Source organism: Vollenhovia emeryi, unplaced genomic scaffold (genome assembly GCF_000949405.1).
Source record: "Vollenhovia emeryi isolate VEMERY1.0 unplaced genomic scaffold, V.emery_V1.0 DF939158.1, whole genome shotgun sequence".
Classification (NCBI taxonomy): Eukaryota; Metazoa; Arthropoda; class Insecta; order Hymenoptera; family Formicidae; genus Vollenhovia; species Vollenhovia emeryi.
The window spans coordinates 1,497,525-1,509,714 of NW_011967208.1; the positions used below are offsets into that span (position 1 = coordinate 1,497,525).

Here is a 12,190-nt window from a genome sequence, read left to right on the forward strand (position 1 = left end):
TTTTTCATATCTCTTTTAGTTTTTTAAAAAATCGACTGTATAAATTAAAATGGCCCACCCTGTATAGTTACAGTTGAAAGTAACGTGGTTAAATGGTTAAGAACTACGATGCGGAAGTCGGTTTTGTTGAAATTGGCGCTCTGCCCGATGACCTTTTCCTCGATGTGTAAGGTATCTTGAGCGTGACCGTCGCAGAAGTGATTATGTGCGTGCATATACATTCAGCGAACCAAAATGGTCTTTCGAAGGGTCCGAGAACTAAAAAGAACGTTACTCTTAATGAGCTGGCCCACCGCCAGTTCCTTGTCCGATAGACTAGCCCGCCCTGCAACTCGAGTCAATTTGCTCGGTCATAGACTTTCGGACACAAGCGCCCGTCGTTTGGTAACGGTTTCCGAAAGGAATCGAGTATATATTATCACTTTATAATAGCAATGTTGCAATTTAAATAAATCCCACGTCTCACGTGCATCTATTTTTGTAAACGCAGCAAAAGTGCCTTCAAGCGTAAAAAAAAGTGTGCCTGATAAAAGATACAGTCGATAAGTACGGCTAATAATACAGTTTCTCTCGATCGTGGCCGACTTACGTGAATCCCACTCGCGCTATAATTAAGTATGCAGATATACACGGCAATGTTTCCGTGGGCTCTCCCACGTTTGCTTCGGAAACTATCGCAAACTATGATCCAAGTTTATGCGATATACAGAGCCGGCGGAGAAATCCGAAGAACGACGAGCGGAATTACAAGTATTACGTTGATATCGTCTCGCGACCTTATCGATCGTTTCGAAATCCCTTTCCGTAGAATGCAATTTGGAGTATTCGTCGGCTCTTTCCCGTTTCGTTACCCCCCGATGATGGATTACCCCATTACGAGCGAGGATTCTTTCTCCTTTTTCCCCTCTTTTTTTTTAACAGGTCCCTGCGAGCTGACCCAGTATCACGTGGCATAATAATAGCTGTGCCGGCGCACGCCAGACTGGCTCTCGGCCCTCTTGTTCCTTGAAACAATAGGACGTTACTTTGTTTTCTGACGTACCGTCGTTTCGGGCCGGCGAGCATACGCGGAATCTAATCCATATCCTGGCGAGGATGAAATTTACTACTTTAATAACACCGTGCTCCGCTATCCAGGGGCAAGTATACATACGTACGAATATACCGCGAGGCCGCGCCGCCGGCGCGTACCAATGTTCTCCAACTTCCATCCAGCCTCTGTCCGACAGACGGGAACGATTTCGAGTATTTAGGTCAAGTTGTACCCGTTGTTTGCTAGTGACCATGTAACGCGCGCGGACCGTTACCGCTGGCTGCAAAACGTAAATCCGGTACAACCGTGGCAACTTGTTTCCTGTCGGAACGGAAAGTAGCATCGCTAATTTAACGACGTAACACGATGCCGCGGTGTTCGTTACCCGCGAGCAATGATATTTCTGCGGTGCGAAACAATGTCGGGACGCACATTCGCCGGCGAATTGCACGAAAATGCCCAAGTATACGTGCTTCAAATCGCTGACGCGAACCGCCAAGTCGGCGTAACAATCGCATGAATTGCTCATTGAGTAAAAACTTCTCTATTGCTATTTTGCTGTTCTATTAAAACAAACGCGGTTATAATTCATTCCCATCGTCCGACAATTCGGATCGTAAAATATGCAGAGTTCATTAATTTTCTAAATATCCCACTCTTATCCATGCACACGGAGAGACCGATATGGTTACCACGTGTCTAATTAAGGTTGGCACAACTCCGATAAATAGTAATATTTGCGACAGCTGTGTGGTTGTCATAACCACATTGGTGCGATAAGTAGTGGAGACAACTATATGCGTTTTGTGCAGCAAACTTAGTGAATGTCGCAACGCAAAACAATGTAGATGCCCCTACTACTTATACGGCAGCATTATCATTTTAGTTATTTTTGCCTTAGCCGGTCTTTCCGTGCGCGCAGGTAAGAGATTCTTTCTAAAGGATATTCATTATGCAAATAAAAAAAACCGCATTACTTTAAAGATTCGACGTTATCCCTGGTAAGATTTAATACATAGCAAACTCGAGGGTAACATCTTTACAAGACCGTATTGAGGAAGGAGTCTCCACGAAAATCCGGAAAGGCGAGGCGCACACACGATTCGACGGGATGGACTATTTTCACTCGTATACACAGGTGCCCTATAAGGGTGCAGATTGGGGTGAAGGGGCCGCTCCTTTATTTTCCTTACCTGCGTGGGACGGTCACGTGCCGCAACGCACAAAGGAGCGGGAAAGGAACGAAGGGAGACGGAGGAGCGAAAGGAGAAGAAAGAGAACGATACACGATGTTAGGGTGGATCCTGGATACATAACGTAACGGATGGACAGGCAAGCTAAGGCTAGATGGGTAAGGCTATACTCCAAAGCTAAACTACTTTGCCCCGAGCAAGACGGGGGGGTTGCGGGGTGCTTGAGTGCTAGCCGCTTGTTCTGTAATCCAATAGAGACCCTAAGACCTTTCCCACTCCACCGTCAATATAGGTACACACGCCGATACGGTACACCCTATGTACATCGGATACGTATGTAAATTTCAATATGGCGCGTCGAGTCTGCGCGTTTTTCTACCATCTACCCAGGTTCACCGAAAACAATCCACGATACCGGATGGAAATCCAGACGATACCGGGAGCGTCGCGGACGGTAGAGAAAGGATCCGCCACCGTGGACCCTTTGGGCACTCGAGATTTTCAAAATGTGCGGAATATGCGAAACTTATAGACGACACCCTGGGTGACCGACCCTGGGATGTTCCAGCGATGAAACGTGCAATGATTTCCAAATATCCCGCAGCATCCAGGATGATTGGACAAGGCGTTCGAGCTGATACATTATTTATATTTATGCCAGCGTTATAACGTGCCCTCCCTTATTCGATATTACGAAAACTGCGAATACGCCGCGTAAACGCCCCGTGCATCCCGATGGAAATCCAAATCGCTATTTATGTACGCCCCATAGGCGATAGTATTTTGATACACGCTTAATGACTACTATTAATGGGATGAAACTAGCGAATTATTAATTATCCACAATTATAGTACCTTATCGTCGATCTGTGCTATTTTAATCGACCTGGTCATGCATCGTTTATATAATTAAGAATTTATAATACACTACGTTTCAGGAATTTATACATCACACACCTTATGCACGCTCGCGTTGAGAGTGCCATTATTAATGGTAATAAATATCGCTAAATCCGGCTCTAAATTAACTTTTTATAAATTACCTTCACAGCTGACTACATTTTAAATGGTTGCATTTGTCTGACCTCATTTACTATCCCGCGCGTACAATCTTGGGGTAATACGTATATAATACGTTTTCCTAAATGCACTGCTTTCCGCGAAATGCATGCGCCTTCATTACATTTTCGTTATTACACGTTAAATCTTTCTATATAAAATCTTCATACGTAAGAGAATTCCAAGTTGTTCTATCGACAAGCATCTCCTAGGGCCATTCGGCAAATTTAGAGAAATTATTATTTAATCGCTAATAGCAACGTCGGCGGTACGTTTGACGTATCGAATGTACAAGAGATTTTGAACGCTTTGTAACAAGGCGCATTATACGAACAACGAATCAAAGAGCCGCTAGTGAAGTTTCGATATAGGAAAGTGTCTTGTCAGCAGCTATATAGAATTCGTAGTATTAGAAGCCCATATCACGTAGTAGTTCATCAGCAGTAGAATTGGCTACTCTTCTCGGGCATCAAGTTTTCTTGACCTGAAAACTTGAAACCCATGCCGCTTACATAAGAATCCACGCGACCGTATATGAGAATGGTATACCATTTATCGCGTCATTTCGAGCAACGGTGTTACGTAATAACTCAAGTACACCTTTCTATTTAACAAAATTTACGTTAATTTTTACATTTGGCATAGTTGCGCAACAAATTTGTCATATTGTTACACGACTTAGTTTTTTTAGTTATTCTTTTAAAGTTAATTACTTTTAAGTTATTTTTTACGTTATTACATTTTATTTACATATTACATATTTTTTAGGTTATTTTTATTTTTCATTATTAAAAAATTATTTAATAATTTTAAATTAATTATTCACCAGATTTAAACGCACGATATAATTACACGTTCTGAATGCCCCAGCTTCAATAAATTGACTGCTGAAATAACTAGAATAAAAAGCTTTATAATCCAATAATTTCTATCGAAATTTCCCGAGTGCACATTTGTAGAATCGGCCGAATGTCATGACTTGTTAACAACCATCTAATAAATTTATTATGACACGAAGAATGTTGGTCTAGAAGGCAATAATTAGCATGTTTTTTTTGGTATAAATAACTACATCAATATCCGATGTAAAGTTGCTAGCAGGATAAAACAGGTAGGGGTATCCTGCGAATTATCCCGCACCCTGTAGTGTACCGACGTCGGTGTCCTACCCCTATGACAGGGGGTAGTTTTACTCGAGGTAGTCGGTAAGGAAGGCTGGCTCGCAGCAAAGGGTGGCTTTGCCGATAGAGTACTCGAAAGCCCTGTGCAAACTGTGCACTGGGGTGAAGCTCGAGCGATGGGGTTACCAGTAATTTTTTGCCGTAGCAACGCGCCAGCAACATCCATTGCTGTTTATGTAATCGTTTGCCGATAATCTTCCCAAAATGCCAAGCAATCTTGGTGGTTTGTAAACATAATTTACCACAAACTGCTAATCATAGTGAAATTAATACTCTCGGCTAAGCGTGGCTAGTAGAAAATTTTTACGTTCAATTTCACTTCGCGTCTGTGCGGTATGCTAAATTGTACGACTAGTTGTTGAAATCTGAAGTGACATTGTTTGTCGACGCACGGAATGGATAGTCCGCGTGCGCTGATAAAGTAATTTTTGGATACCAAACGCTTCGAGCGCGATCAATCGAGCGCCCGTGAGGTGAATTTGCTGCGCGCGATTTTGTGTGCCGTATTTTACTGCGTCGCTGCTCGTAAAAGCTCGGATGCGAACCCCGTCGTTCCGGAATATCGATTTCACGGCTGCAGATATTCCTGCACGTGTCTTAGCTCGTGCCGGCACTTCCAGTCGTAAATGCGAGGTTCCTGCACCCTCCGCGGCGGTCGCCGACGAAGTCGGGTCAGACGTCAGGGGTGAGTGACAGTCGTGCCGAGCCATTTTCTCGTGTATAACGGCCTGACACCTCGCAATAAGAAGGCATGACAGAAGGCCAGGAATGGCCGATGGTTCTGACAGGTGCGCGCGCAGGCGAAGATAGACCCTCGATGCTATAGACGTTCCCATTGTGTCTTATTCCCGGGTTATCATTATCGTTCTGTCTTCACCTACACTCTGAATTATATATACGTCAAAGTGCGATGCGCTGCGAGGCGCTCGTCATCATGTCTCAAAGCTTTCGCCGCGTTACATTACGTAGAGACAACGTCATTCTGCAGTTGCATTCGTTTATTTTTAACGGTGTCACTGTGTCATTTCCGTCTCAATTTTAAATCTAAAAGCAAGAGGACAAGCTGAGATATACGTAATTTACATTGACTTTGCCCTTCTAGCAGATAATCACATAACGATCTAACAAAGTTGCAATTTGCGACTAACGAGACATAATCGCGTGTCAAACCAGTTTGCGCGCACATATATTTCGCTAGCACAAAAATGGGCATATAATAAAGAATATATAAATTTTATGAATACATGAATTGTAATGCATTTCCGTTACATTCTCTACTTATAGACAGCACTCGATATACTATCGAGAAGGATGCGAAGAATAAGAGGGTAGCGGGTTATCCATGGATAGGCACATAAAATAAATCAAGCGAATAAGACGATAACGATTGCCTTGAGATATTGTATTGTCGAATAATACTGACTAATGGGACATAAAAATGATCGTGACACTCAACAAGACTGTATTTCCGTTAATTGTTGCGTATTGTTGCAACTGCACAGAATGTTATCAATGTCAATGTCAATGCAAACTAGAACAAACGCGTGAGTCTAGATGACTCGAGTCTTTGCGCGCGTTGACGGCGCATAAGATAATTGGTCAATGTCTAAAATAGCAAATCATTTAGTCTATGTGAATGAACTGGTTGAATTGTCAGTTAAAGTTACCGATAATACTGCGCTTAAGACGCGTCTAATAAAAGTGCACGGAATGAAAATTTGTGAATTATCCTAATTCAATTTTTAAGATGAGAAGAAAAAGATCGATGTACAAAAGCCGAAATGTCGCATATCCGCGCGTGCTGTTTTTTATAAATCTGAAAAACAGCGGCGATACTTATGTCTCGCCTGAGAACACAGCGGAAAAAGACGGGGGGGGGGGGCGCACGCGGTCCAACTCCTCGCATTTCTTTTTCCACTGACATTGGAGAGTGATTAAAAACTTGATCCTACGGCGCCGCTCCATCTTTATCCGTCCACCCATCCATCGCTCCTGTCCTTCGAGTTCGTTTTACTCGACCTCCAACCTTTCGTTTACGATATAGGATAGCGGACAATATGGCGGAGTAATTGTTGTTCAGAGGGAACTCGGGGGACGATAAGCAAGGGGGCTGGGTGGAGGGTGTGGGAACACGAACGAGAGAAGGAGAGAGAAGCTCGACGGTGTCGGATTACTCCTGGCATTGTGAACCCAGACATGGGGAAGAAGAAGAGAAAGCAGCGACTGGGGTGGAGGTGTATAAGAACAGCGGTACGAGGACCGGCGGATAAGACGGAGGAGATAGGCAAGACAGCGGCGACGAGCCTGAAGCAGAAGCGGGACGAAGAAGCAGAAGAAGAAGAAGAAGAAGAAGTTATTAGAAATACCGTAAGAGAGTACAATACCACATCTACCCTAGAGTAAAAGAGCGAGGATGCGAAGGTGGATTCACCCTAGTTCCTTCTCTCGCCCTTTCCTTCGGCTTTCTCGTGTATCCCAGACCTCGTCGGAGGAGTCGGCTTTCGCGGGACGTCGACGGAATCGAGATGGTGCGAGGGAATGTCGCTGACGAGAGAAAAAGAAAGAACGAGAGAAAGAAAGAGAAAGAGAGAGAGAGACAGAGAATCTCTGTATCTTGGCGCTTCCTTTATTTGCCGCGATTTATTTTATGATACACACGCGCGCACTAACAGTCGGGGCGCACACAAGCGAGCGGGGTCCTCGGTACTGTGTGCCCGGCCGAGTGGAAAAATGTGATATTCTCTGACAAATGGACGGTGGCGGCTCATGGCAGAGATGTACGTTTAAATGCGATTGTTTATTTCGTGCTCGATTGCCCGCTAATACCAATTTGTGATGTTCCGCCGGTTTATCGCTCTTAGCCGCGACGTCCCGACGGAGCTAAAAAACATTGCAGCTCTGACGGAATGTAATCTTCTCATATAATTCAAACACATCTGTACGGTAGCGTTACATGGAATGTCTGTGCATCGGACACATGATATTAGTGAACTAATGTTTGCAAAGGCAACTAAAGTTACAAAGCGACGTGCGCTTCTGCCGCGGAAAAAAAATTATTTTTCATACACGCTCATTTGGAGCTCATCGCGTGCTCGGTGCGAGTTAATAAACATACAATTTATATGACCAACCTAATGGTTATATCTTGCCGTAACTGCCGCGCATATGCGCACTTTTATGCATCTCTGCCATTAAATATTATTCAGTGTGTCTATTATCGTGCGGCCAGTCTAGTCAACAGTCACCTGCCGTACGCACCTATATACTTAGACACAAGCCCATTGTCACATTACTAATATTCTCACTGGTCTCGTCAATAATATCATACACCATGCAATTTCACGCATCATGAATACAGTCTTACATGTGTCCCGTAACGATACGATTCTCCACGTTTATCTATTATTAGATCGCTACGTAATCACGAGTTTTTATTGAATCGATTACATCTCGGAAGGAAATTGCCTCGCGACATTACGTAAAATGTACGATTTAGTATCAATAATCTTGTGGCAAGAGTTAAAAAATTATTGCGTTAGATTTTGAAGCCATATCGTGGACGGCGTGGACGATGTTTTGCAGACGGATATGGCTGTTGTTTTCAACGACAAAAGAATATTTGTGGTGCGGAACGCAGACGTGGATCTCGTAAGTGCGAAATGAGGGAGCTCTTTCTGGGGTGTTGGTCAGTTGTCAAAGGGGTGTCGGGGCGAAGGAAAGGAATGAGATATCGATGGATAGGCGAGCATAGTGGTGGTAGTATAGGCGGTCGTAATTGTTATCCGATCGAGACCAAGGGAAAGGGTCGCCGAAGGATGGATGTGACGTCATCGAGAACAGGTTCACCTATAATTGGATTTATGATCGGTGTATCTCCACCTACGTTCGCACGAAAATGTATTATTCAAGAGTTCTGATCGCAAATTTGCGACGTATGTTAACATAAATGTGTATCCGCATAATTTTTCATATTACATGGAGACCTGAGAACCAATTATTTCATTTTGGATTTTTATAAACGTAGTGTCCAATGTATTTTAACTAGACATTTGGTCGAGATTAAAAAATTGTGAAATCAAATTAGACAATACATGTTTTAAGAAAATAAAACGTTAAATAAATATAGTTACAAGTAAATTAAAAAGTTGCAGACGATAGTATTTGCGTAATCTCGAATACACCGAGAATGCATATAAACGTATATGTGTGTGTGTGTGTATGTATGCGCGCGATTCGCATTTACAGCGCAATCATGGCACGATCGGGGAAAGTTTTAATTACCGGTATCAATTCGCATAACTCGCGCAGTGCCGAGAATTCAAGGCTTTTCCAGACACGCTGAATGAAGTTCAGACATGGGGCATATCACTATACGTCGGCGGAATCATTTCTCACAAGTTTTAATTGCCGCTGTCTATTAATATGACGATTACAGTAACGATATCTGCGTTCATTAAAATCGGCTGCATAAATATTCCAGTTCTTCAGAAAATAGAACTCCTCCGGGAACGAAAGTGTTCCTGCGTGTGACGATAATAAAACAAATTGCTTACTCGCCGTAAGACCGCGGTAAACTAAATCCAATTTACTTATGTATCTTCTCTTTAGCTATGTGCGTTGCTATTTTCAATCGTCGACTTAATTTATCGATATGCGCGGTGTATATAGTAGGAACATATCACTATGAAGCTGATTTCACAGTGATATGCTCGTGTCTGCACCAGCTGAATTGCACTGATTGTATTCTCATGCAAAGTATGTCGTTTCCATTGACTACATTGTTCCGTCCGTATTATGAATTATATTGCAACGTAATTGTTCAATGCACATACATTTCTACATCTCTGCGTCGAAAGACAATAGTTTTCTTCGCATTTCTTGCACTTATTACCAATTATTCCATCTTTTATTTCAAAGCGGTTTTCCTCAAACATTAAAATAACAATTGTTCACCTAACATCCGAGAATACGCCTAAGCAATCATTTCACATTAATATTGTTATGCGTAATATGAATGATTGGACCAGTCCATTACAATTTGATGTAACGTGTTTGCTGAAATGCAAAGAATCATTTTTCATCCCGGGATAGAAACATAATCAGATTTCGTTGGAACTATCTATCTACACTCGAGAGGGCCTTCCTCTAATCTTTTTCAATAGTTAATAGGATCAGAACGTTAATCAATCAAGCGCGAGGCAATTAACGTAACCTTTTGACAGGCGTTCTGTCCAAGATGCGAGTATCTGACGTGGATTTCTTTAATCAGTCACCCTCAATGCGGGAAGTAAAGAGACGATGGGACACGGGGAAAGGAAGAGAAAGACAAACGGAAAATAAGTTGTAGCACAAAATGAATCGCGCGGGTGAAACTGACAGATAGATTTTATAATAATTGAAGATTGACGCGACTATGAGCTTTGTATTTTTCTTCAAATCAACCGGATATTGTAGTATCCTGATCGCGGGGGCGTCTTTTCAATTTTCTTACAAGTGCATTTAATATTTATGTAAATTATTAAAAAATAAATTATATACCAATTATTCGCAATATAATGATAATACCTGTATATTGCTTTCGAAAGAAAATGCAATTTCCACGAAAATTATGTTACTATCCCACGAAATATGAGAAATTGTTCGTTTCCCTTTGCAGATTATTTAACAGAGTCATCGCTCATTTTCTTCTCCTGTCTCCCTTCAATTTCGATTCTGTGATTTTAAGAACGTACCTAACAATTTGACTTTCTTACTTCGCGTTCGTCGGACTACCCTTGAAGAAAATTGCTGCCCATTTTTCTCCGTCATCCGGCCTCACCCCCAATGAGCTACCGTGAGTTAAAATCTGAAACTCGACGGTACGAAGATGCGTATCTTTTCGCGAAATAATCTTTTCAACTTAGCTTACAAGATAATAAGTTACTTATTTCCAATTTGGACGCTCATTTCAGATGCACGAGCCAAGATAATATACAAATTTAGTTATAATAGGTGACATGATAGCGTCAACGTCATCATCAAGCTGTGTTATGTCCAACGTTGCAATATATCGAATATGTGGTTATACTAAATACAGTATAATTTATAATATAACGTAATTTGAGCTACAACACAGAATTTGCATATTATCTGAATTAGTATCACGGAATATAAATTATATTATACTTGATGATAATTCTATATATATGTATGCATATAAAAATATTAACAAAATCTGATATTAAATAAACATAGAGACACACATGCGCGCGTAAAGATAATACAACGTTACTGTTATATATCCGTAATGTAATGAACATTTTAAAATAGCCGCGAGATTTTACGGGAATTTGCAACTTATTTAAAATTCACAGGTCGTTGACACGGTGAGGTAGGAAGATAAAGAAAAGCCGAACCACGAAAGTTGTTAAGTATCAAATAGGATTCGCCCCATTACACCGAAATACCCTCGTAGCTCGGTTAGCCCTGCTTAGCCTAATGCTTTCTTACACCCTAACAAGGCTGCATAATACCTTATTATTTCAATTCGCATCGTTACATACACTCAATAAGCCGTGATTCTATTGCTTTAAGAAAGTAAATTATTTTATTGCCGCGAATAAAAACGATTGATTTTTTAATCAAAGACGATTATTAAATTTTATCTCACAATTATACGTTCCAGATCTAAAGTGCGAATTTGAATTGAGAATATCGAGAAGAACGAACTAGCACACGGCGAGAATTTGATTCTATAATGTTCACGAGTAAGAAAAAAATAACAAACGCAACTATTAAAGACAAGCGGCGCTTTTAACGCGTCATTATTGTTTGCAGCGGGCACAAAACGCGCTGCTATATTAAATTGATAGAACATAACGGAGGTAGGAAATAAAACGACTACGGCTGTTGAGAAACGAAAGTTTCGCGTCTCTGATTTTTAGCTGAGACCACGGCAAGAGCAATTACTTTAGGAATGATCGTCACGGGATAGGGCAGAGTGAACTTGCTTAAGGGAAGCGCGCAGGAGGTGGCGCGGGATGCAAGAAGTGGATTGTGCAGCGACAACGTTAATAAATCTCTGGTAATTAGAAAGAATGTCCCGGGGAGACGAAATTGCTAGTGGGCCCGACTTGGTCGGCCTGTTCATTTTTTACGCTACACGAGCGTTAAGATCTTTTAATGCTAGGTTATAAATGATTTGCGAAACCGGAGCGCTGTGCTCCTCGACGCACCGTATATATTCAGACAACCAGACCACTTGCTCGTTAATCACGCCGGATTTGTTACAATTAAATTTAAAGATGGGCTGAGCATCAAACGGAATCGATTTACACGAGAGAGGGATGGGTTAATTATAGCAAATCATTTGCGAACAGATATACACGGGTCCTTACGCAATATTAATTTCGATATGTTTAACGCAATTTCCTTGTTTAATATGCGTATATTAGGACACGTTCTCAAATAAGGATATATTGTATTAACATATTTTTATATGAAAGTTATACGCTTCGATAGATCTTTACGAACGAATGATGTAAAGGCTGAAAAAATATATTAATTCGCAAGTCCTTCTTGGCGGAGAAAGTATAACTGTCAACGCGAATTAAATTGGAATATAATGATTCTCCGGGACGGAAATATAGTTAAACGTCTCAATTGCAGCGCCGGCAGGTCCGGTAGGCAATACTAATTAAGTACTAGTGTACTCTCCTGACGGGAAGCCCCCAGAATCCGGAAAC

The 12,190-nt window shown here is 41.7% G+C and overlaps 1 protein-coding gene across 3 annotated transcripts in view; it reads left to right on the forward strand.

Annotated features, from left to right (window-relative positions):
- The window catches only part of LOC105564923 (teneurin-a), a 348,995-nt gene that overhangs the window by 10,204 nt on the left and 326,601 nt on the right, over positions 1-12,190 (forward strand). The gene's annotated exons all lie outside the window — the stretch shown is intronic.